This window comes from Zootoca vivipara, chromosome Z1 (assembly GCF_965207765.1).
Source record: "Zootoca vivipara chromosome Z1, rZooViv2.hap1.1, whole genome shotgun sequence".
NCBI classification, from domain to species: Eukaryota; Metazoa; Chordata; class Lepidosauria; order Squamata; family Lacertidae; genus Zootoca; species Zootoca vivipara.
This window is the reverse complement of record NC_142583.1, coordinates 18342598-18370336: the sequence shown is the minus strand read 5'-3', so window position 1 is coordinate 18370336 and position 27739 is coordinate 18342598. Positions and strand designations below refer to the sequence as shown.

Below are 27739 nucleotides of genomic sequence, written 5' to 3'. Positions count from 1 at the left end.
GTACACATTTTAAAACTGTTTGTTCTGATTTTATGGTTTTTGTTCCTCTGTGTATCACAGATATTTTTTTTGATCTGTGGAATAAAAACAAGTTACATAAATAAATAGGCAATTCTCTGGAATTTGTCACCAGAACTTTACCCATGTGTAAGACTGCACAGTTGTCAAAGGTACCCTTATGCCCTGTGGATATTTTACAATGTTTTGTTCACTTCTGTGTCCTCTGAGCTTTGGGAAAGTAAATTTAAAAGTTTATTCTTTGAAGTTGGGCTGGAGGGCTCTGAAACTCCCCATGAAACCAGATAGACTGGCAGGAGGGTCATCCTGTGTGGTTGCAGCCTATCGCAATCCTTATTTTTATTGGGGGCGGGAGCCCTTATACAAAAAGGGTTTGTCCATCAAGTAAAAGCTCCCACCTCCCTGCCCAAGGATCCATTGGGCCCACTGCTGTCTCTCAGCCTTTGTCTGTTGTGAAGACAAAGGGGAAGCACATGTATGCAGTCCTAAACTCCTTGGAGAAAGGACAATATTAAAAGGCAGTAAATAAATAATGTGTGCATATGCATCCTTTGAAGAATGATCTATAAAGGCTAAGTGGTGCTTCTTATTTTCTATTTATTACTAAATTAAATTTGGAACAGGCAGCAGAGGAGAGGTTTCATTCAAGTTGGCAACTTCCATGTAACATCACACACTGTTTAACTCCGTTTTAAGTAGACACAGAGTCCTGTCCAAAGTGAAGTGCCAATTCACACATGCTTGCACATTATTTCATTTTTTTGACATTTCATTCTTGATGCTGAACATGTGACTCAATGCAGTACTGTCTACAATCATATACAAGTTCCATTTGTGACAGCTTGCCTCATCCTCACATGCACACAGTAGCATCAAAAGTGAAGAACAGCCATGTGAGAATCTGCCCTAAAGTTGCTTGTCTAAATCCAATCTGGATGTATCATCTCCTGATAACCTTCTAACTTGCACTTGGCACTTCACAATATAAACTTGGACCACGTTTTTAGATTTTTATCTGCAAGTGAGACAACCCTGTTGTCTGTTACAGAGCTTGGAACTGTGTGAAATTACTGGAATTAAGGCTCACTATAATACCAGGTGGTGCTGTGGGTTAAACCAGAGAGCCTAGGGCTTGCTGATCAGAAGGTTAGTGGTTCGAATCCCTGCAACGGGGTGAGCTCCCGTTGCTTGGTCCCAGCTCCTGCCCACCTAGCAGTTCGAAAGCATGTCAAAGTGCAAGTAGATAAATAGGTATTGCTACAGCGGGAAGGTAAACGGTGTTTCCGTGTGCTGCTCTGGTTTGCCAGAAGCGGCTTTGTCATGCTGGCCACATGACCTGGAAGCTGTACGCTGGCTCCCTCGGCTAATAATGCGAGATGAGCGCCACAACCCCAGAGTCGGTCACGACTGGACCTAATGGTCAGGGGTCCCTTTACCTTTATAATACCATATATGTTGGAACATCATTATAAAAAAGAAAGATAATATTTGAACATCAAAATGCCCTGTATGGGATACTCTAATATTTGATTGGAATAATAACCACATACAGTGGTAGCTTGGTTTGCATACGTTTTGGATTACAAACATGTCAAACCCGGAAGTACGGTCCCGGTTTGCAAGTGTCTTTTGGATTACAACCCCCCCCCCCTTTTTTTTGGATTACAAACAAAAAAACTTTGTTTTGGTTTACAAATGGATCTCCGGAATGGATTATGGTTGTAAACCAAGGTACCACTGTATATCAGTCATCATATTACCACAGCCTACATTTCAGCTGCTTTTGGATGAATAACAAAACCAGATTTGGCATTAGGCAACTACTTCAGACCAGTGCTGCAATACCTCCCTCCTTGAATCTCAAAGCCGCCTCATGTTTTGAAATATGCAGCATATTTCACTTTCTTGTGTCAGCCATTTCCAAATAATCCTTAGGTATTACTGTTTTTTGGCTTTAAAAAAACAAAAACAAAGCACAGGCAGGAGGCTTTAATTAAAGGCTTCCAAGAAGATAATTTATTTTCTAACAACTCAAATGCATTCCCTAATTAAGAATAAAAGCAGCACTTACAATTTCAAAGTCAGTTTCCTACTGGAAACTTGCCAGTGTAATGCCACGACCAGCTGGCTTAATATGTGCTAGAAAATCTTTAATTTGGAAGAAATATCTGACTGACAGGAAATTTAGTCTCTGGTCTTTCTCTCCCTGTTTGAAATCTAGAAGGATATTCCCTGTGGGAATTAATTTTTGCTTCTTTCAAATATGTGTGATGCTTTAACCTGCCGGCAAACTGTGCCTGGAACTCCCCAAGTCAGCTGTCATTCCTATCCATGTTTGGTCCTGATCCACTTCAACAGCTTCTTGCTCAACAAAGACAAGCTTTGGGAACAACAAAAAAAGGATCAATTCTGCGTAGAAACATTAAAAAAAAAATCCACTTCATCTACTACGGTTCTGGTGCTTGTGATTTTTTAAAATTAAAAAACCCTAACGAGAGGGATGTCTTTCATTTTATAAGAAAAGGTAATAATAGTCAAATTAAGCAAAAACAAATAATGAATTTTTTTTAAAAAAAATGATAGCTTTTGTTTACCGTAAATTCCAGTATGCCACAAAAACCTGAAAAAGGCCAAATAGCAGATGTCTCTGTTTATGGCCTCTCCATTCTATGGCACAGAACTTTTGCTTCTATCCGTGCTTAACCATGTGCAAAATCTCAAAGTGTTCCACCCCTGTGATTCCACTCCCTTCTCAAAAGAGCATTTTCCTTTCTCTCAGCTCTGAATTAATTGACACACATAAAAGTTATTTAGCTTAAGCAAGGCGCACGCTTTATGTTTGAGTACTATTCCACAGTTCTCCCTGGGCTGAAGTTGTAATATAATGGTACGGCATTTGTGAATACCCATTAGCTTCTGAGTTCAGTGACTTTCAGGTGATGTTTATTGTGGTTTGCACCAGTGAACTAATAATTAGCTTTAAAAATGAATCACATCTCCTTGTCACAGCTGTGCTACGTTTTCAGTAAGGAAACTAAGCTGTTCCTTCTTTCACAGTGCTGTGAGGAGGGTTCATATTCCAAGCATGCTTATGTGCCAATGGAAACCAAACAAGGGAATGTCTAGCTGGGTACTGAAGGCTTTGTATTGTGAAATAAAGGCAGAAACCAATATTTCTAGGAAACAGAAAATAACTCTTAAAGAAAAAAGCCCTTTGAAAATCACTCCACATGCCAAACGGGCATGCACAAATCTCTCCCTGGATTTGGCTTGCCCTTAGTCATCCCTTACAAACCGAACATTCTTGGCTTTTGTACTTCAAGGACGCCTGAGGGCCAAAATGATATTAAAATATTGTGTTTTCTGAAACATGAACCTGAGGAAGCAAGGTACTTAATGGAAAGCATAATAAAGCAGTTTCTCGCGGTTGAATCCATGCATAACTGGCTTCCAAATACACCAGCGCTCTGCAAGTACATACAAATGCCAACCACTTCGTTTCCAAAATGATGAGGATGCAATGATTATTCCAAGCGAGTATAGATGTATATGTGGTTGGACTTCATTGATTCTGCATTGCACCCTCTGAAATATATATTTTCAGCTGGAAGTGGGGGAGAAGGAAAGCACGGAGAGGATAAAATGTGATATTTATTTTTAAAAATCTTGAAAAAATAGGAAATGTGTTTACAAATTACCAAAGTGTTTGCCCTTGAAAATGGCCAGGGTGGGGGCAGTGGACAGACAATGAAATTAAAATGTTTTCTTTAAAACATTAATACCCCCAACACATTTATCCAAATAATTCTCTGTCACTAGTAACAGCCAACGGTCTTGCTGACTTGAAATAAAGGACTATATAAAGACTATTTTTATTTACAGCATATATTTGAATACTGTACTTTGGAGGCCCCATTACTTGAGAAAGGTCTGAAGAGTGGAAAAGGCAGAGAACCAAAAATTCCATTTGCATCCCATTAGTATCCCAAACTTGTCCTGATCAGACCCGAAATGCTAAACTTAATGTGAAATTTGATGAACTTGATGCAGCAATAAGTGGCCCATATCAATCTCATACCATAATGTGGAAATGTGGCTACATGGAGCATTTTGATTAATTAAACTTTGTGGGGAATAATCACTGCATAGCTGGTTTGAAAAGTAACTGAGTGGAGGTAGGTCATGCAAAATGTCTCGTCTCCACAGTTCTTATAAGTTTCTGAATGCAGCGTGTTAACCATAAGCTAGGCTGCTACTTCTCCACTGTTAAGAGATAAATCATATGACAAATTATATACTTCAGGGGCTATGCATATGTGAACAATCTCAACTAACTCCTCTTTGATCAAATACTTGGTGTGACAAAACTGATCCAATCACAGCTTTCCCCCTCTGAATTACTTTGCTGGATTGACACTATAAAGCTGTACTAGGGCATTTAAAATTCTCTTTCACTCATGTTAAACTATCCTGGTATACAAGGATAAAGGTTAATCATGGCCTAGAAAACCCATAGAGCTGTAGAAATGTCACGCAATAGCCTCAACCATTCTAAACTGCCAATACCAAGAGATAACTATAACCTCATGTTTTTTCTTTTTGCTGGGGGGTATATTTGTGGGGAAGAAATTGAGGATATTCCACATTGTTTCACAGAACCCATTTTTAAAAGACTGTGAGCATTGGTCAAATCAGCAAAAAAATTATGTTGACTAGTGAAAAGAAATGTGTGAACTATAACCAACTTTACCTTGGTGACCGACCATGAAGGAGCAGCAAATGAAAACTGAGTAGCACACAGTAGACTAATCTGAATGCTGATTGATTAATGATACAGTGGTACCTCTGGTTACAAAGGTAATTTGTTTCGGAGGTCCATTCTTAACCTGAAACCGTTCTTAACCTGAGGTACTGCTTTAGCTAATAGGGCCTCCCACCGTCACAGCGCGATTTCTGTTCTCATTCTGGGGCAAAGTTCTTAACCCAAGATACTACTTCCGGGTTAGCAGAGTCTGTAACCCGAAGTGTTTGTAACCAGGTGTTTGTAACCCAAGGTACCACTGTACTTGAACTTAACTTCTAACCACCTTTATGGTATATGACAGTATACAAGTTAAGCTGCTTCATTTCATTGTGTTTTGGGCTGTGATTGGCTTTTGTTATTTGCTGGTTATGGCCAAAGGAGTAGCTAATCTTTTGGCCAGTGGGCACACCAGGAATTCTGACAAAGTGTCATGGGCACCAGCCACAAAAATGGCTGCGGGGGAGGCATGGCACAACACAAAATGGCAACCACATGACACCATAAAAAGGGGTTGGCATGCCTCTACCAATGGGGAAAAAGGCACATACATCAGAAATACTATGCTCAGTCAGATACAGAATCTCTTTGCGCCTCTCCTCTGTTCATTCAATCCTTACATTCAATGAAATGTGGGAGTATTTAAGAAGAGGGTAAACGAACTGAGCAGGAAGAGAAACGGTATCATTAAAATTTTGAGAAGATACAGTATACTGAAAGCCTTTGCAGACACTGTAGGAGGTACTGGTGGGCAACCTAAACAAAACAACAACAAAAAATCGCATTTGTGCGTTAAAGGCTACTTCACACTTTACATGGCACTGCAGTTATACGAGTGTTGGAACAATATCTGCCACAGTTAATACATCTCAATGTGCCTTAGGTCAGTTTCCTGGTGCACAGTCCCCTACATCTTTGGAAAGTGTTTTTCCTTCACACATTTCTTACAACATGCACTGAACAAACACCACTACACTTGCAGGAGGAGATAAAATGTAAAACAACTCTCAGTACAGCTTTTATTATTAAAACACAAAACAACCACAACAGGCATTTTACAGAGGCTTCCAAGCAAGAAACGAAAAGGAGCTCAGTACCTAATTTCCAACAGAGGATGAGGCAGAGAGGAAAGAGTGAGACAATATTGGAATGAAATGTGCAGCAGCCCTGTGAGCACTGCATTAAGTCTGGCAGTCATTAGTAAAACAAATGTTTTAAAGGACCACAAAGTAAGCCTATGCAGATAAGTATTATTCACTAGAAATAAAGCACAGAGCTTCAAGAAGTGTCTGCTGCTCATGGCAGGTGGGGGATAGGAACACAGCTCCGATTTTCAGAATTTTGTAAGCCCTCCAGTGCTTTAACCACCCGCAGTCGTTAAAAATGCATGTGTGGTCATTTATGGTCACAACACAGGGGCTCATTTTCTTCTGTCAACACACAAAATATATTTCAAGAGTACTGAAATTTAATCACAAAGATATTTTATCATTTACTTGGGTTTATGTGCTGTTAGAACTGCAGCCAGAAATCACACAGAACAAACCTCAAAGCTTGAAGAAAGCAAGTTTAAAGAACACATTTCTACTTTAGTGGATGGAGAGATTTAACATTTTTGCAGGCATGTTGTTCTTAGAGAGACGCCTTTTAAACTTGCAGCTTCTCTTCTGGCTCCTGCATTTAATTACATTAAATTCCATTAAAAATAAAACAATTTTTCATTGCAGCATCTTGCTCTTTCTTTGGGGCACAACTTTAAGCATTCTGCAAGATTTGAGGCCACAATCCAATGCATAATTTCCTGGGAATATCCTAGCCTTTCCCGGGAATAATTTAGGAATCTTCTGAGTCACCATGCATAGGATTGCACTGCCAATGTTATAGAAATAAGAACATGTTAGAAATATTTACAGCTGCAAGGTTTAATCAGTTAAGTGACCAAACTGATTAAAAACGTTTTGCTCAACGATAAATATATCCCTAACTAATAAGGCAGGAAGAGAAGGGACGATATCTCTCGTAAGACCATGCCGGCTGTATTACTTGCCATGGGCAGAATCTTCTCCACTATGATGTTATGTGTTGCATTTTAAGTTGCAAGAGATTCCGACTAAACATCAGGAAATATTTTCTGACAGCAAGACCTGTGGACTCTCCTTCCCTGGAGGTTCTTAAGCAGAGGTTGGATGGTCATCTGTAATAGATGCTTTAGCTGAGATTCCTGCATTGCAGGGGGTTGGACTAGATGACCGTCGGAGTCCCTTCCAACTCTACAATTCTATGAATTCTATTTAAGTTATAGTAATTTTTTAAAGTCTGTGTCTAATTTAGCATATATAAAATATTATGCAAATATATGCCCTCTTTTCTTTTGTTGATGTGGGAGGCCCCTGAGATTGTCTTCAGAGGCAATCAAACAGGAACAGGAAGTACAAGAAATATAAGAAATGAAGGTGCCAAAGTTGTTTTGTCTCTCTGCAGTTAGATGACAGTATTTATGCATGCATAAAATTTATATTTAAATTTTAGTGATCATTTTCAAAAAATATACCACACTTTTCCTACAGTGAAAGCATCCAAACGTATTTCCCTAAGTAAGTTCAGGCAATGCTCAGTCATACAGTAGAAAGTCTTAGGTTTAGTCTGTAGTTTCTCCAATGAAAGAAAAATCTCAGGTGGGAAAGATCTCTGCCTGATGCCATCAAAAGCTGCTACAAATCAGTTCATGAGACTGAGCTAGACATTCCCATGGTCTGACTTGAGCCATTATATTAACACAGATACAGTACATCTACAGTAAGTTCGTTTTCACAAACTGACAACAGGCCTGTTCCTTGAGTATGTTTAGGACCCTCATTTCAATGAGAGGCATTTAAGCACATGTTTAACTCCCACCAAAATCAATGGGATTTAGAAGTGCTTAACTTTTGCTCAGATATGACCTTTGCTTTTCAAAAACCAGCCTCTCTTCTGTAACCAAGTACAAATCCTAATCCTGCTTATATTCAACAAGATTACTGGGAAGAGGAAATGAGCTCCATCACTGTTCCTTTATATTTTTATCCCCAAGTCAACCATAACACAGAGAGTGCGCTTCAGTAGTCAAGGCGCACTGAGAGGAAGTGCCACTGAATGGCTTGTGCCAAAACAAACAGGCAAAGTCTGGAATTTGCAAAACCAAAAATAGATGCAGCTCAGTTAAACCTTCACAGCTCATCTATTTCTCACTGGCAGAGCACACACACAAAAAAACCTTAGCAGACTGAAGCAGAAGTCTTCTTTGCAAGGGCTGATTAGATGGGCAGCTGTCACAATTTTATAAGCTGGCATTTTGCTGAAGGTGCAATTGAGAAAAAAGCTGGATGCTGTCTTGGCAGAGAAACTGAGACAAATTGGGGGGGGGGGGAAATGGAACCAAAAGCAGGGAGGCAGAGCAGACCACAACTTCACTACCCCCAACTGAGACAAAAGGCATGGCCCACAGAAGGGACTGGCATAAGTGAAAGACAAGAAAAGTGAAATAGGTAGGCTGGATTTTGGAAAGAAGCATATCTCTCAAACTAAAGCTAGATCAGTTAAGGTTATGCAAGCAGAGGATTTTTTTAGTCACAACAAAGCAATATAAATATCTGAAAAGAGACAAAAACTGAGAGGAGTTGAAGCCATTCTATTAAACAATGTCACAGTCAGCAAAAAATAAAAAGCCATTTATTTTCATGTGCGTTAAAACTCCTTGAAATTGTCTCTGTAGAGCGCACATTTTATTGCAAGGCTCCCGAGAACATTTCTATTATGGCCAATTTTAACAGAACAAAAATATGGGCCGCGTTCAGAGATCTTAACAGTACTTTTAAAATATGCACCAAATAAACCTTCCCTTTCGAGATAAAGACTATGTCCAACGTATTTGAAATTAACTCTACTCAGCAGATGGTAGACATGAAGACGCTTAGGCCACTTATTTACTAGAGTTCCTTGAACAGGCTTCCCACATTGGTTGTAATGTGTAGCACTATCCCGAGGGACCATTGTCACAAATAGGGGCAACTGCCCTATTTAGTACCACTGCAATATTTTTAATGTTTTTTAAATTCATTAATAAATTCATTAATTAATACAAATTATCTTGAGACACTGGGTTGGAGCTAGACTAAGGCTAGCTCTTATACACACTTACCTGAAAGTCTTATTAAATTGGATTTACATCTGAGTAGGCACACATAGGACTAAACTGTAAGTCAGTTGCACTTAAATTCCATTAAAATCCACAGAACTCAGGTCTTTAGGGACCTAAATTCAATTAACTTAATTTGGCTTCAGTTCCTTGCTTTGGGGGGAATGTTAGCATTAATATAACCTCTAACACAGTGTTTTTCAACCTTGGGTACCCAGACGATGCTGGACTACAACTCCCAGAATTCCCAACCCTTGGCTAAGCTGGCTGATAACGATGAGAGTGGGCCTTTTTTACTCAGCTAGAGCTCCCCCCCCCCCATCCAAACACACACACACACATTGAGATACTATTCTAAACAATAATAAAATAAACAACAATAATATAAAGATCATGGCATTAATATAATCTAGGAAAGCACAACAAACAGTGGAAACCAGATATTACTTGTGTAGCTTTAACTGCTCCATAATATGCTTTCTTGAGAACACTAGTTAATGGAAGAGAAGAAAAAGAACTGCGCAGGTTTCTAGATCAAATCTGTAATTAGCAAAGGTAACACTTTTGTACCCGCAAAATGCCCTGAAGCTACTCTCTAGGTTTTCTATTAACATCTCTGATTGCTTCTAATTCTTCTTGAAGTATTCTGAAAGCAACTCTGCATATAACATCACAAAACGTTTTTTTTAATTAAGCCACAAAGCCCACTACACAGATTAAAAATCACCAAAAAAATCATAAAATGACACAATCGAAAGATTAATCGTAGAACTTCTACACAGAGAAGGCAGGCATCACTGTGAATATGAAATGCCTGCAGCTACAGACAGACCTCCAAATAAAACTAGGCCTGACATGGGAGACGTATGAACTGCCCTCTTTTTTTTAATATACTTACTGAAATATAATGGGGGGGGGCTATAAAGTTCATTACAGCATCAGTGGAAGAGGAGGGCATAACCCTTTTCCTGTGGGCTGTTTTTCCAATCATATTAACCCCACAGCTGCTCCCCCAAAAAAACCTACAATTTAAACAGTTAAACAGCCCCTCTTTCCCTACAGCTATACAAAAATTGCAACTGCATTTCAGATTATTATTATTATTATTATTATTATTATTATTATTATTTTAAAGAAGTGCAAGGTCATTTAAAGGTCTTCTACATCACATCTAAATTTGACCCTCAGACCACTGAATTGGTGTTACTCCACTGAGAGCAGGATTAATGGTTAGAGAGTCATTTCCCATCTTTCTGGCAGGAGTCCATAAAGCCCCTTTAATATTGTCATCAGTGTCGCTCAAAATAATTAACTCCATTTCATTTTTTTCTGCATTTGTGAGTCATTCTGTTTATTGGTGTTTTCTTCCATCCCCAGGCCCATTCAAACACTTTAAACCAGGGGTCAGCAAACTTTTTCAGCGGGGGGCTGGTCCACTGTCCCTCAGACCTTGGGGGGGCTATATTTTGAGGGGGGAGAACGAATTCCTATACCCCACAAATAACCCAGAGACGTATTTTAAATAAAAGCACGCATACCACTAATGTACAAACACCAGGCAGGCCCCACAAATAACCCAGAGATGCATTTTAAATAAAAGGACACATTATACTCATGAAAAAACACGCTGATTCCCGGATCATCCGCGGGCCAGATTTCGAAGGTGACTGGGCCGGATCCGGCCCCTGGGCCATAGTCTGCCTACCCATGCTTTAAACAGTCATTGACAAAGTCTATATGCAATAAAGATCTTTCTGAATTTTCCTAAGGGGTTCTGCTTTGCCTTAAACAGATTCAGAGTCAAGTCATTTTAAGTAAAAGATTTGATGCTAAGCAGATGGAGATGACTTATGTAACTATGAATACTGTATAACTTCAGCTAAAGATAGTACTTGCCAGTGTCCAACCTTCTTCTCAACTTTTGTCTTCATTAACAGATAAATAGAGGTTCCCCAGCCCCCTTCTGATCTACTGGAGTTTCCTATGGAAGGGTCTACTGTAGTAGGATGTAGTCATACACTCAGCATACAGTCGCACTACTGTAGAGGTAAAAAAGGTAAAGGACCATTAAGTCCAGTCAAAGGCCAAGGGAGCCGGCATTTGTCCACCTACAGTTTTCCGGGTCATGTGGCATGACTAAACCACTTTTGGAGCACGGAACACCGCAGCGGTACCTATTTATCTACTTTACACAACCACACTAACAACATACAAGCCCACAAAGAAATGCTCACTAGAACAGTGCAATTCAGTTCAATGGGGCCTTGTAGGGATGGAAAGGAATGCAGAATTGCATCCCACAGTACTAGTTTCTCCCTTTAAAAATCCCAACACTGGGATACTGGTGCAGCCAAAATGTGAATGGTGGTCCCAGGATAAAGCATTAACTTTGTCCCAAGAATGGTCTGGAGGTATATCATAGAATCATAGAATTGTAGAGTTGGAAGGGACCAATGCAGGAATCCTTTGCCCAACATGGGGCTCATACCCACAACCCTGAGATTAAGGGTTGTGGGTCTCATGTAAGATCTCATGCTCTACCAACTGAGCTATGTTGGACTATATACTGTACAATGCAGTTATGGCGCTGAAGCTTAGCTTGGCTTGGGCATTTTACATTTCCTGAATGGGAGACAGATGCGCAAGGGATTCTCAGTCTCCTTACATGAACCGTGGAATACAGTAACACTGCAAGAAACACTTCCTCCATATCAGCTCTCCCTTAAATGCTGCATAGTTTTAGTAATTATTCATATATTAAGAATAAAACAAATGGAGCATGCTTGGTCAATATTCCAATCTAGTAAGAATCCAGATTTAATTACAAATGGCACAAACGCTTTTGCACAGCTATTAGCCTGATCTGCTCTTGGTTGTGCAGCTGCTGCGTACTACCCAACACACATCGGGAGTCTTATTTTAAATCCTGACACATGCATACCAGTAAAATAATCCAGACTTGAGAATTCCTCTGTACTTCCTGAAGCATATAGCAGCGCCTTCACAAAAGTGATGCAATGTAGCAAACAGAAATTAGGACCCAAAGGCTCTGGATCTAGAGGTGCAATTCAGCTTTAGCACACAGTGCTTTAAACCGAATACCAGCTATGCCAAATTTGTATCAAGATTTATTATTTGACATTTGAAACTTCCAAATGGTATTAAGCCAAAACTAGAGCAGAGCTGAAGTTTATTGGACAAGAGTTTTCTGAGAACATTTCATATTTCTCCCTTTCACACACAGCACATGATTTGGGGGGGGGGGTTAAGGTTGGGGGATCTTTTCTGAACGCTCTCCATCATATTTTTGTTGGCCACACATGCAATGCCTGGACAATGGTATGTCTGGAGCACTAGGATACAAAATCTGTATTGGCCAAGCTGCCAACACAGTTGCTACTGCTACCACTTGCAATGGCAGTAACAAGGGGGGAGGGAGGTGCATTGGAAAGAAAAGAAAGACTTCACATTTTTTCAGGAAATGACTTTGATGTACTTCTCCAATTGTGTTTTTCAATAAAATAAATAAATCAGATTTCAGCGTTTAAATAGAGGCATTTATGCATATCTTTGAAACCCATGAGAGACTAGAATGCAGGGGGGCGACTGAATGACTGACTAACTGAATGCACCGTGAAAGCAAATATCTCTTTTCATTGGTGAGAGGGAGAAAGCTTGCCTTTCTGGACGATATGACAACACCAGACGTATACTCCTGCCTGCCTCTCCCTGGCTACTACCCACTTCCCAACTCACAGGCTCGAGTCAAATCCGCACATCTCTCTCTCTCCAAAGTGACACTCTCTTGAGCTTTGGGCTGGATTTGTAATACCAAACAGGTTGACTCTAGAACAAGCATAAGCAACATCAACCAAAGCTTTGCTTTATATTACGGTGCATTCACATGAATACCGTTGGTGGTGACTGTCATGCAACAGGTTTATCACATGCAAGGATCCATCTCCTTTGATGGGCACAGCATCCACAAAAGACCTTATTCATTAAAATATAGCAGACGTATCATGTGGATATTGTGATTTTACATTAGAGACACACCTCTGCAAGTGTGTCTATCTTTATTTAGGGAAGGCTTGGACAACTTTTTCCCATTTGTGGAAGTAGTGTTGCAATGGCAGAATATGAGAACCCCTAGAGCAGAGCTTTCCAAACTATGTGTCGCAACACGTTAGTGTGTCGGCTGCAGGGTGCAGGTGTGTCGCATGAACATTCCCCACGCTCCTCCTGGGGCTGGAAAGGGGTTACTTTAACCTCTGGTTTGCTAGTAAAACTGAATTACTGTGTTGCGAAATGATGCAAATCTGAATTACTGTATCACAAAACGATGCATGTCTAAAAAGTGTGCCACCAACATGAAAAGTTTGGAAAACTCTGCCCTAGAATACTTCTGATATGTTCTACTTCATCAAGACAAATCATAAGCTTTGGCTCGTGCAGGATGCAGGTGGTCAGCTAATGAAAATATTAACTACAGGAAATGAATTGCATCTGTGCTTCTCAGGTTCGGAACCTGGTTACCATAGAAATTGAGTGGCAGGTGGCAAACAGACCAGGCACCATCACAGAAATTAAAATTGGTCACACTAGGCCAAGGGACAATGATTTTTATCGTGTATTTTGAGTTTCTATCTTGCATTTTTTTTGTGTGTGTGTGTGTGTGTCTGTGTGTGAACTGCCTTTGGATGAAGGGTTGTGTAAAATTCTTATAAATAAATGTCACCTAATAATTTTAGTTCTAAAAAAAGCTATTGAGATAGGCTTATATAGGCGGGCAGAAGACAGATCCCTTTTCCTTACCTTATGTATTGATTATACATATGAACTGATTATCATACATGTCTGATTTATATGTACACACATAAATGTCATTGGAAATTGCAAAATGATTGTCAGAAGAAGACCACGATTACAGGACATCTGCTTTGACTGTTTCTGAATCTTTACTAAACTGTAATATGCCTCACTGTGTTGTTTGCCAATGCATCCTTGCTTCAAGGCCTTCCATGAAAATCTAGATATATCCTGTACACTTCTTAAGTATAGGTACTACCGGTAGTAGATTAATAACCTTCGAGTCTTCTACTTTCCTGCGTCATTTGAGAAAACAAGCATCTGAATGGACCAGAGGCTGTAAAACCTCCCTTGTTTCTTCCTTCATAATTGAAATCCAAGTCATCTTTTGGACTGTTAACTTCTAATAGTTCCCGTGAATAAGCTTGTTCAGAGATGTAACACCTTAAAGTGTTTTACTACTTTGACCTTCAACTTGGGTTTTTTTATTTTATTGCTTACCTGCTGTATAATTGCATGGTTTAATGTATAAATTGTTCTTGGATAGATACCATACATTAGAAAACAGGTCTATCAGCCATCACATGAAGTATTATTTTTCACCCTCAGACCAATCTACAGCTTCACTGCACCAGGAATACAATTAGGCAACCTCCCCATGACCTCTGCCCTGACAGATCCCAGCCATACTTGGTGTCTAAAGACCTGCTATCATACTCTTTTCCTGGACAGAGAGAGAACGGTTGTGTCAAATGGTTACTGGCCAGGAGGCTATTGAAACTTTTATTTTGACAACACTGCAGAGATGCCAAAAAGCACCAGGCAACAGACCCCCGACTCTTATGGGCTCTTGCGCGATAATTTTAAGAACATGGACTGATGTAACACAGAATTGCACATTACAGTGCAGCTGTATACTTTTCTACTAAAAACCAAGCCTCATTGTATTACCACAAATGTGTATGTAGGATTACAGCTCAAGTCTGCAGACAATCTGTGATTTTCAATGTCCATTAATGTCAATGGTCTAGTGAATCTAGGACTTCACTGGATATCAGTTATCAGCAGGTAACATTTGTGCCAAAACAAAATGATAGGTATTGAGACAGATGGTGTAGTTGTGGTGCATGAGCTAAAGAAATCTCAGCCATTAAAGAGAGCTTTTAATATAGTATAATGTGCTCAAATTAACCTTAAGACTTATATAATTAAGGATTCCCATTTGAATAACTACATTCAACTCAAATTTATTTCTCCCAGTTGTACAGAATACTTATACCAAAGTGGATACTATACAAACAACATAAAGAGAAATAAGCATACATTTAGGTAAATCCCACTGGTGTTTACTGTTATGGAAATCACGGGGGGGGGCACATCTTTAAAGTTGTTAAATGTTATAAATATGCATAAACGTATCCTTTCAACTTGACAGCTCAGGGAAGTTACCTAGTTTTAAAAATCATATAAAATCAACTCCAGTTTCCTCCATTCCAACACTATTTTGCCCTTGAAAAGGGACTCCAGGAAGTGCCCAGAGGCACTTTGTTGGCCAAGCCTAATCCCATCTTGGCTGGCGTGCTATGGTCCATGAGGTCACGAAGAGTGAGACACGACTAAACGAATAAACAACAACAACAATCCCATCACCAGACCCACCCAGGTGGCAGACACCCATGCAAAACCAGGACCTTGTTGTTCTTTTCCTGTGAATACTCAAGAAGTTCCTCCCGGTACTTATCACACATTTACTTTTGCCCTGAACCATTACCCTTATGTTAGTCTTGTTTACCAGTATGTTAATATTGTATGTACCTCCCCTTTTCTGACGTTTAGCTATGTAACTATGATGTAGGAATGACACTTTTGAAATGTATTATGGGATTGAGGTGGGAAGTTTTAAAAAGTTATTGTAACCCTGTTATTGTACAATAAACCTTGCTATTTTGCTCCGGTTGGTAGCTGGACTCCTTCCTTTATTCCGCAGCGGACCGCAGGCAGCCTCGCACCCAGAATTTTCCCTAACATTACACAGCATCTCTATTCCATCAATTCAATTTTAAGTAACCCCTTACATGCCACGTGAGAAATGCAGAACACAAGATGCCTGCAAAATATCACATTTTATGGAAGGAAAGATCAGCTGAGAAGTGAAAGTCAACCTGACCATCAATAATGAACTGAGCTACGAACACACAACATGAGGAGCAGGCGCCCAGGTGCCAACTGCATTGCAAGGCTTATGAACAGGGATATCACAGCTTTGGAGCAAATTGCTCCATCCTTAGCACTGTTCTAGCAGAGGGGTGGTCAGAAGCTCAACAAACTACCATGGCTTCCCTTTTGGAATCTGTTACTCAGGAATTCATTACACTTGTTCAAAAGTTTTCCTAACACCATAGCACCCTCTTATTCCAAGTAAATGAGTTTATTCCAGGGGACACCTGGACAGCAGCAAATGCACAGAAGTAAATTCTGCTGAATTCAGTAGGTTGCTGCACATTTCAGATTTAGCCCTCTAGTCTTCGTCAATCCGGTGCCCGCCTACTTCCATCAGTCCCAACCAGTATAGCCAATGGTCAGCAGTTATGGGAGATGCAGTCAACAACTTCTGGAAGAAACTAGTTTTGAAAAGCTTGTTCTAGTGCAGACATAGGCAACCTTGGCTCTCCAGATGTTTTGGAACTACAACTCCCATGATCCCTAGCTAACAGGGCCAGTGGTCAGGGATCGTGGGAGCTGTAGTTCCAAATCATCTGGAGAGCCAAGGTTGCCTATGCCTGTTCTAGTGCAAGGAAATCCTGAGTTGACCCCACTTACAGTACTGTCAAACATGCATTCCAGATCTGGGAATTAACAAATCTAAGACAACTGCCAATGAGCCATGAAGAATTTTAACGGAGTATTACAATGACAAGTCAGCATTATTAAACAGAAGATGAAATCTTAAGCACACTTACTAAGTCCTACTGTACTCACATGTCTCAGACATTCCATTGCATGACAACTCCAATGACTTCCTATATATCTTCAGAATACAGTACTGCCTAGGACAAACAAGGCAACTATCTTAATAAGATAAAATAAAAATAAAATAAAATACGCTAACACTGTCTTGGAAATGGACAACACAGCAGAACATGTTGAAAAATGTCCAAGTTCAAGGATCAGTGGAGGGAGTGAAGCAGCAACAATACCAAGACTTGTCAAGTGGCCAAGGCTGAGTTGACAGCAACAGGAGAAAAGAAGTTGCAAAGGCAGCACAGTTGAGACAAACAGGAATGCTGATTTCAGTAGTGATGGGGGAAGAGAGAAGAATGAAGTCATGTAAAATTGTGCAGAGAGAAGTTTGATTACAGTGCAATCCTATTTGTTTCTACGCAGGTAAGTTCCACTGGCACATACTTCTAGGTAAGCACATAGGGGGTTGCAACCCAAATGTTTGTCGCTGGGCATGCATAGCAAACAGCATTTTAGACTGCAATCCTCTGCATATGTATCTGAGAGTATCTCCCATTGAACACAGCCCAACTTATTTCTGAGCAAATATGCTTAGGATTGCACTGCACACGTAGCAAATTCTAACATGATCAAATTAAGCCACCATAGATTTAGGCAATACACCATAATGTTACATTTCAAGATAAAATAAATAATATTCGGCTCTAAATTAGATTTGTCGTCCACCAGAACCTGACCATTCAATATAAGTGAACTCAGCAACGCCAATATTCCTTGGCACAGGTAAAAATTAAAAGGCAATGAAGCACCTCAAAATTTAGAAAACAGAAGAAAGAATCTTAACTTCCAATTCATGATGCAAATTTTATTTCCAGTTTGAATATGTCTCTATTCTGCAGCCACATTACTGGCTATGGTGCTAAAGTGAAAACAATCTGCTTTTTAATTAGCAAGTTCCCATCGTTCCACAGGCTTAAATTAAAGCTCTAAAGTGTATCCCATCAGGCACATCAATGTGTATTAGATTTCAAACATGCCTTTTCATTACATTATTTTAAATATCTCATTAAACAACATTAAGCTGATAAAACATTCTGAAGCCACATGATTCAAGGCCTAGAAGAAACCAACCCACTTCCATGACTCAATATACAGTACGTATTAACTAATAATGAAGTCTTGTAGATAATTTTTACCATTTAAAAATATGCCATATTTTATTTTTATATGCCATTATTTTTACAATTTTTAAATACGGTAAATATAATTTTTATCATTTTTAAATATGGGATTTAAATATGGGAGGAGGGCAGAGAGAAGAAAAGCCATGGTGCATCTGCAGCGGTACAACTGAATGCCTTCATCTGCCCCAGACGCAACAAAACATGTCTCTCAATTGACAAACACACACACACACACACACACAATGTTATGCTGGTGGTCAGGCCTAAAAAGTCGGGTGGGGAGAGACATTATAAATCAATGCAAAAAAAAAGCAACACTCACTGAAATACAACTTTGTTTCAAGGTTTTGTTTTTGTTATTACTAAAAATGCTACAATCCTGTATGTTTCTCTATCAACTGATGCCTTTGCATTAATTGTCTGAACACTAAAGAGGTCAAATGCTTGCTTACTCAACATTCTGGTAGAATACTGACTGAACGTATGGCAGAGATCTTTTCCTTTCTCTTTCCTGATGAATGAAATATGAAAACAACCTTGACTATAGGTCTAGATCTGTGATCTTTTAAATAAAGCAGGGGACGCCCACAACATCTTCTAGAAGTCACTTCCTTCCACAGCTGCCTTGCTGTTTAAATCTTAACTCACTCTACATAGCCACTATCCTCTGGCATGCCAAAAGGATTCCAAGAGCCACAGTAGGGCAATTCCTTTATTGGGACCAACCAAAATGTTTCACTAGTCTTAACAAAGGTGTCATCCGACTGTAATTTGGGGGTTTTCACTTTATGGATCAACACGGCTGCCTCTGCATTTTCTGTACCTTGGAGAAAGGAATTAAAAGTGCCTGGAAAACCAACAAACTACCAGGACTTTAGCTAAGCAACAATGGCATTCTGCTTCCCCTTATTTGAAAATTTGCCATCTTTCGTTCCTTCACACAACAGAGGCACTGCTTCAACCAGGTATTTAAAGGTGCAGGCTTATGGCACAAATTTGCATATGCTAACTTTTTATGTCTAGAACAGTGGTTCCCAACAGGTGGTCCGGGGACCCCCAGGGGTCCGCGAGCTATGCCAGAGGGGTCCGCAAGATGCTATTAGAATAAAAAATATATTAAATATATTTCGTATGATAACAGATTTTTTGTTTTGGCCGCTTCCTGCATGAGCAGAGTCTAGCGCAAAACTAGAATTAGATAGAGGCAGTAGTTCTGCTGTATGCCGTTAGGTGGCGCTTTACAAACACTACTGTTTTGCAAAGAGGCAGTGCGCGCATTCTACTAACGCTCACCTCCCCAAGATGCTTTGCGCGCATCGGCTTCATTTGTGCGCTACTGCGCAGGTACCCTGTCTTCTCCATTCCCCTCCCTCCTCCCTGGCGTGCGCTGCCTCTTTGCAAAACAGTAGTGTTTGTAAACAAAGCAAGCATTTTCTTCCATGTGTTTCATGAAAAACAAATATAGGAATCGGCTCGACATGCGGTCGGATTTCAGAGTGAAAGTTTCAAGTTTGGAACCTAATATTTCAGAAATAATGGACTCAAAGGACAGATTTAACTTATGTCATTAAGAACTGAAAATTAAAACTAACTGTATACTGATGGAGTACTCTGTTGTAACTGTAAAAAAACGTATAAATATAAAATATAAAAAGACTCTTAATTTGGCTCTCACTTTTTAATTTTAGGATTAGGAATTAATAGGGGTCCTTGTCACAATAGCGGCTCGATGAGGGGTCCTCGAGAAAATTTTGTTGGGAACCCCTGGTCTAGAATGGTGTATAGATGACACTGCACTGGGCCCTGAAAAGTTTTATATGCGAAGTTTGATTTAAAAGGGTGGGGGAGGAATATGGATATAACATTTACAGTATGTTATGGTTTAAGAGAAAATTATATTAAAATGTTCTATAGATGGTACCTAACACCTAGTAGACTGGCAAAAATGTATAAATAAAAACTGAATAAGTGCTGGAAATGTAAAGAGAAAGAAGATACCTTTTTCATATGTGGTGGTCTTGTAGTAAGGTTAAAGCTTACTGGGAAATAATATATAATGAATTGAAAAAGGTGTTAAAGATAACGTTTGTAAAAAGAAACCAGAAGCTTTCCTCTTGGGAATTATGGGATCAGAACTACCAAAGCAGTATAGAAATTTATTTATGTATGCAACTACAGCTGCAATGATGTTATTTGCCTAAATATGGAAAGAAGTCCCGACAAAAGAAGAATGGCTACAAAAATTAATGGGAGTATGCAGACATGACGAAACTTATCAGAAGAATAAGAATTCAAGACAATGAACTCTTTAGAAAGGAATAGAAATGTTTTATTGATTATTGTAAAAACCTTCAGTTTCAAAAATGTGTATGAAATACTGTAGATATGAGAATAGATGAACTAAAGAATATGTTAAGATAATTTGGAGTATGCAGGAAATGATGAAAATAAATGCAACGAACCGCACAAAGATGGGGAAGGGAGCTGAAGTTTGAAATGTCAGAATATTTGTTGAATAATTGTTGTAATGTATAAAAAATATATAAAAAGGGGAGGGGAAGGAGCCAGTATATGGGGGCTCCAGCAGTGAAGGGTCGCCTGCCTTCACCGCCTCATCTGTTCATCCAATCCCATGTCCTCAGAGGCAGGAGGGGAAGCCCGGCTCCCTACAGTCTTGCATCGGATATGCATCAGATCCTCTGACAGCGCATCGCATCGCAACCATGCGTCTCCCTCGGGGTGTCCCTAAGAATGCGGCATCACAGTCCCCGGAGGAAAGGAGGAGACCCAACCGAAGCATCCGAGATAAAAGCAATGCTCATAGCGCATAAGGGAGACAATGTGAATGCCCACGGCTAGTGCAGCATTCGGCTTCCTTAGGCCCTGGGAGGAGAGACGCAGGCACCGCAGCCTGGCAAAAGGTTGGGGAAAGGACAGGGCCGGGGGGGGGATGCCAGCAAGGGACACGCATCGAGGGCCAAACCAGGGCGTGGAGCAGCTCCATGCACAAAGACGACCCCAGGCAGCCCCCCACCTCGCCTTCGCCTCCCTTCGCATTTTTTGCATTTCCCTTCCTGCCCAGCTCGCCCCCGATTCCCCTCCCTCGACTTTTCCTTTGCCGCCGCCGATCCCACCCGGCCTCACGCCAGGCACCGTGGGCACCGCCGCCCAGAAATACCCGGAGTCCAATGCGGATCCCGCATTCGGAGTCCAATGCGGATTGGGGGGTGGCCACCCCCACCCCCGCGCAGGCACACACCGGAGTTTGCTCCTTACAACTCGAGATCGGCTGCAGCAGAGCGGCGGCGCACGGGAGGCATTTCGTGCCCGCAACTTCTCCTGGACCCCGAGGCGAGCCTGGGGTCCGTGCCCAACGCCGCCCCCGCCCCCCCCAGCCGCCTCTTGCCGGAGCAGGACCCTCCGCTCCCGTCCGCCGCCTCCCCGATCCAGCCCCGCTGCTGCAGATGTGGCAGCTGGCAGGGGCAGATGCGCCTCCTTCCTGCGCCTCCCCGCCGCCTCCGTAGGACGAAGCGCCGCGCAGAAAGGGGCGAGGAGTCGCCCGTCCAGACTTACCCGCTCGGCCGCCGCCGCCGCTGCTTCTCCTCCGGCCGGCCCCCGCTGCCCACACGAGCCGCTCTTCCCAGCCCAGCTGCGGGATGCAGCCTGCCTGCCTGTCCGCCTGCCTTCCGGAAACGCTTTCCCAGCCTGCTGCGCTTTCCCCAGGAAACAATCCCGGCCTCTGGCGGCGGCCGCTGCTGCCTTTTCTGCTGCTGCTGCTGTGGCGGCTCCTCCTCCTGCGAGGCCGGCTTCAGGGAGAGGGCGACGTCCTCTGGCCGAGGCCGGGCCTTGCAAGGAGGCGGCGAGGGCGCCTGCGCTCGCCATTCCTCCCCTCCATTCCCGCCTTTGCGCTTTCACGGAATTGGGCGAGGTCTGGAGGCCGGGAACCGCCTCAGGTGGTCGTGGCGGCCGGGAGTCGCCCTCGCTTCGCCCCGGCACGGCGCTGAGGCGAAGCGAGGGGTGGAGGAGGGGTCGCCTGGCGCCCCTTCCTCCGAACATCAAGGCCAGGGCGGTTTCACAATATGAAATAAAACTTTTTTATTATATATATTATATATATAAGTTTTTATTAAATTTTCTGTTTTACAATTTAGAATATTCATTTAAACAACCTTAAAGCATCAGTGACTTCTCTTCTCTTTCCATGGTCCATTTTGCATAACATAAATCCCTGCTTATTTCAAAGCATTCAGTACGTTCCATTATTGCATCCATCAAACCTGATTTGCACTGTTAGATTTAGCTTAATGCTGCCCACGTTTTCAAGTGTACACAATCTCGCCCCATATATTCACTAAACATTTTCCAGTCTTCTCTAAACTTACGTTCTTCTTGTTCTCTTATTCTATAAGTCTGCAAGTTGTGCATACTCTTGTCAACTCAAGTTGCCATTCTTTGGTTGGGACCTCGCTCGTTCTCCATTTGGGGGCTAACAAAACACGGGCCACAGCAGTGGCATACATAAATAACCCTTCTTAACACCTGGGAATTTCCATCTGAATTCTCCCCAACAAAAAGGACTAGGGTTATTTTTTTGGGAAAGTGCTTTTAAACATTTCTCTCCCCCCCACCTCCCCAATTCATTATGGATTATTTCCCAATACCTTTTTCCAGGTCCACCACATTTGAAAGAACGTTCCCTCAGCTTCATTGCATCTCCAGCACTTATCTGATTCAGTCTTATACATCTTAGCAAGCCTACTCTGAGTTAAAGACCACCTATAAATCATTTTCAAGTAGTTATCCTGCAAATAATAGCATGCTGTAAAATTCAGATCTGAAATAAGTTTTTTTAAAAGAAAAGAAAAGAAAAAAGAAACACAGAATAATGGGGCTGTGTGGGAATTGCATGTGTCAGCATTTAAGGTCTCGAGAAATTGCCAGTGGACGCCCCTAGGCAGTCAACATCAGGACAGAGGGAGGGGGCCCTAGCAAATTACCTCCTAATACTTTTATTTTATTTTATAAGGCTTTATTTGGCCTCGGAACAGTAACGGGAAGGTGCTGGAAAGCAGGGCCACCCCGCCGTGTGAGGCAAAGCGAAGCAACCGCCTCAGGCGGCAGACTCCACAGGGGCCTCCGAGGAACGAATGGCTGCCTGCTGCTGCTGTCATGGCAGCAGCGACAATGGCAGCCCATTTCTCGGAGGCCGAGGTGGAATCTACACACACACACAAAACCGCTGTGGAAATGCTTTATTTTAAAACGTTCTGAAAAATACGTTGAATTTTGCCTAGCTTGCTGTCGCCGTCTTGGTGACACATTTGCATATTGCACTATACAAAGCATTCAAAACGTTTTATTTGCAGCTGGGTAGCTGAGTCCCAGATCTGCCATCTCCTTGGCAGCCCCTCTGCCAAATGCCGCTTCTACGGGGCCTTTTGGCGAATAGCTGGTCTGCCCCTTCGCTTGTCCCCATTGTAGATCTTTGTTCCCCCCTCGTTCCCAATGTAGATCTTCACCTATCCCTTTTTCCCTGCTGGGAGGACGCCATTTTATGGTTCGCCTCAGGTGCCAAAATGGCTCGTGCACTTGCTAGAAAGACACAGTGTCCATTTGTACGTTGAACAATCCTTTAGGGCTATAAACCAAATGTAAAAATCCAAAGGCTGAATTTTTATTTATTTATTGTTCATGTCGTCTGCCCGTAACATGAAGGAAAATATAATACAAAGAGGATTGTTCTTTACATTAAAATGGGAGTCTTAAAGGGTCTTGGCTAAAACAGTCAAAAAATTCTCTTTTAGATTTCTCCTTGGGATAGGTCTTCAGCTTTTCTCTATGGACACTAAAAAATACAAGCTAGATGATCAACACATTGCTATCATTTTTAAGTATTTTATCACCTGCCTGAATGCAAAACTAAAAGATCTACAAAACTTATTTATTTTTTTCCTGTTTATTGTTATTTGCATGTTATAAGTTATATAGTGTCACACAACTAGGTTTGGACATTCGGGGGGGCGCGATGAATTTGTGTGTGTGTGTGTGTGTGTGTGTGTGTTTAAAAGGTCTATCCTGTTACCTGTGGTACTTTCCCTAACACAATGAACAGTCATGTGACCCGGAATACACATTGGTTGATATTATTTTAAATTTATGAATAAGGCAACCAAAGACAGGTTGTCGCCAACAGAAAGCTATAAGCTTGATATTACAGAGTACAACTTCTTCAGTAGCTCCTGCATATGCCTTATTTCCATTGCTGTTCAACTAGCAACTTTTCCACTTCATGACATAAAGTTAGAAGCATCTTCATGTGAACCACTATGCCATCCACTTTGTAGCTCTGCTACAGCTTTATTTAAATAACTAGTGTCATTCAGCCCGTTCAGTAAACGGGCGCTAGAGGGCCGCAGCCTTCCCTCCCTTTAGCAGTGGGCGCTCCGCTGAGCCCAGCTGGGCAGCGGGCGCCCAGGAGAAGGCCGCGATTCGGCCTGTTTTGGCGGCAGCAGTGACACGTGGGGGGGGGGGCGACTGAACGTATGTGATGGGCGCTAGAATGTATGTGACAGGAGCGGCGGGGCCGCGGCCTACCTCACCCCCCAACGTGTGGGCGCATTGCCGGGCGTCTTCCTGCCGCGGCGGGCCTGCGTCTGGGAGGAGAAGGGGAGGCAGCCTTCTGAAGCCCACTTCCTCCTGAGTAGACCTACCCGCCCCCTCCCGGGGGGCCTCCCTTTCGAGGCCTCTTGGGGGCAGCTGCGGCTGCTGAGGGAGGCTGAGAGCCCAGGACACTCTCATGTGGTGCAAGAGGCGGCGCTGCTGCTGAAGGCTGCTGCCACACGGACCCATCTTCCACCTTCACCTCAGGTCGTTGCTACTGCCCAGGTAGGGAAATGGCAGGCAGAGGGGTTGGGGGGGGGAGCGTGCATGTGCGTCCAGTCTCTGCGTCCAATCCCTGTGTCTGTGGGGCACATGCGCTTCTTCAGATACACTGAAACAGAAGTCACCAGACCCTTATATATAGTGAGAGGGTGGGGAGGGGTATTACTCAGAAGGGTGGTGGGAATGGGGGATTGCCTGATAGGTGTGGTAAACCTGTTGACGACTGTTAATGACTGCAATTGGTCTTACAGGAAAAAGCCAGGGGTGAGATGGCTAAAAATAGCTTTATCATGTATAATGAGATAAGAATCCAATGTCTCTATTCAGACCAGGTCTCTCCATGGTTGTATGTTTGGTAATAAGTTGCAGTTCAGCAACTTCTCTTTCCAGTCTATTTCTGAAATTCTTTTGCAATAAGACAGCTACTTTGAGATCTTGTATAGAATGTCCTGGGAGATTGAAGTGTTCTCCTACTGGTTTCTCTGTCTTGTGATTCCTGATGTCAGATTTATGTTCATTTATCCTTTGGCGTGGGGTTTGGCCTGTTTGTCCAATACAGAGAGCTGAAGGGCACTGTTGGCAGTTGATGGCATACACAATGTTAGAAGATGAACAAATAACAGAACACCACTAGTAATCACATATGGCTCCCAAGTTAAAACAGTTCAGTGCATCATCAGAGATCTACAACCTCTCCTAGACAATGACAGTTCTCTTTCTCAAGCTCTGGGAGGAAGGCCTTTCATTGCCTACCAAATCTTAAACAACTCCTCTCTTAGAATTTGAAGTGTCAGGCATAGCACTAGTGGCTTTAGCCCAAACGTAGCAGAGTTTTCCTGCACAGCGCAGAAGCTAGTTGAGGTGGAAATGACTAGTCGGCTAGACACAGAATAACTATTTACAGGATTTATTAAAAGAAAATAAAACCAGCAGAGTTTCTGCATAGAAAGCAAAGCAAAGCAAAATAAATCCTCTCTGTCTCGCTCTCTCCAACCAGACGCAGCACTCCTACTCCTAACACCCAACAAGAAACAACTGTGCTAGCATTCCTAGATAACAGAGTTCAGTGCTGGTCATTAACCAATCAGAGAGCTGTTGCCAGGCCAGGCAGACCTTGGCTTTCTGCCAAGAGTAAATTGACACTGTAAGTTGTAAATTGACACTGCCTTGAGTTAATTGTGTGAAGCAAGAATCTGCAAGTTTCCCATGAGAACCAATTATCAGAAACCGAACATCCTCACCCACAATAATACAACCACCCAGACTTAACATGGACACTGGTACCAGAACCTGCAATAAACCCAGATGCCAACTTTGCTGCCACATACACCTGGACAACACCATTACTGGCCCCAACAACATCAAAAACACCATCTCAGGACTATTTAATTGTTCATCTTCTAACATTGTGTATGCCATCAAATGCCAACAGTGTATTTATGGTAAAGCCAGTTTGTTCTCTATTTTTATTGTATCTTTGCTCTTCCCTATTCAAGTACGTTCTTATCTGTAGAAACTGATACTTTCTGCTTGTTCATGCCTTTGTAGTTGGGATTCTCCACTGCAGGTATTTAAAACTCATTTTTTCCACTTAAAAAAATTAGCTAATTTGACCTCATGGTTGAATCTTTCATGTGATAATATAGATGCTACTTGGAATATCGCCAGCTCTAATTAGTTTTTAAATCTATCCCACACTGTTAAAAAAGCATTGATAATTTGGTTTGATCCATTATAGCATCCCTTCCTTTCTTTGGAACGCACAATTATCTCAAGTCTGTTTTTACTCTTTCCCTTGACCTAAAATAAACATATTTGTATTCAAACCAGTGTAGGTATGACTGGTGCATTCATGCTTCAATAGCTGGGATACCCAATCCCTCTTCTTTTCATTCCTTAAAACCTTTTTTCTTTAGTGATTCTGCTTTTCCAGAATCCTAAATAAACTGGTTTATTCTCTGCTGTTTCCTCAACATTTGCTCTGGTATTTGAATCATTAGATTTTGGAACAAAAAATTCAAGCTGGGAATCACACTCATGTTAACAGCATTTGTTTTCCCTAGTTAAGTATCATTTAAGATTGTTGTTGTTGTTTAGTCGTATCCGACTCTTCGTGACCCCATGGACCAACCAGAGCACGCCAGGCACTCCTGTCTTCCACTGCCTCCCGCATTTAAGATTAGTAACAGCAAGAATCCCCGTAGCAGTGTGTCAGATATGTGTTACCCACATTAGAATGTTTGCTTTTTTAAAAAATGCAACCAGACATGGAAATTAAAAGAAGGATGTAGCTGGACAAAGGTCTAAGGTGTGAGGAAAGGTCCTTTGTCTACCCTAAGTAACTTCAGCATCACATGAGAGCAAGGCCCGTGAGGCTTGAATGAACTACCGTTTCTGAACAATGTCAATTCTGCCAAGTCATGTTTTAGTGAGAAAGGCAAAACAGCAAAATGCAATGCTTTTTTCACCAGGATTGAAGGCAAGGTTGCAATTTAAACATCAATAAAACGAGCTGCAGTTCACCAGATTCACTGGAGAGAAAGATGCAAACATTTAGACAGGTCACGCTTTTACTCATACTGTAGATGAGATCAAAGCCCCACCCTCTTGAATTTCCGCTCGTCATACACCTGTTAAAAGAAACAGGATCTCTGCAAAGCAAAATAAACCTCTCCGTTTTATCCCCAAGGAATAGCAAGCCGATTTTGCAACAGCAACTTCTCAGAGCTTGCTAGGCGTCTGGGGAAACAAGCAAAAAAATGTATTTATTTGCTAGTGCGCGATTCAAAGTGTGTGCGCATCTCCAGACACCACCACCCCTCGCCCCTTGCAAACAGTAGCGGGGAAAACAAGATCACTTCCCCCGGTTGCTGTATTTGCGACGTCGGAATTTAATAATGCAGCTTGTTC

At 41.8% G+C, this 27739-nt stretch overlaps 1 protein-coding gene across 15 annotated transcripts in view; it reads right to left on the bottom strand.

Moving 5' to 3' along the window:
• Nucleotides 1-21946, bottom strand: part of APBB2 (amyloid beta precursor protein binding family B member 2) — a 162904-nt gene extending 140958 nt beyond the window's left edge. For 10 of the 15 annotated variants that reach the window (XM_088658922.1, XM_035112958.3, XM_088658926.1 and 7 more), the window contains exon 1: nt 21521-21733. The gene's annotated coding sequence lies outside the window, so the exon portion shown is untranslated. Of the gene's footprint in view, nt 1-16781; nt 16842-21520 lie in introns of those variants that run through there. The other 5 variants (XM_035112957.3, XM_088658904.1, XM_035112960.3 and 2 more) reach the window with 3 other exon arrangements.
• Between the last annotated feature and the right edge of the window lie 5793 nt (nt 21947-27739).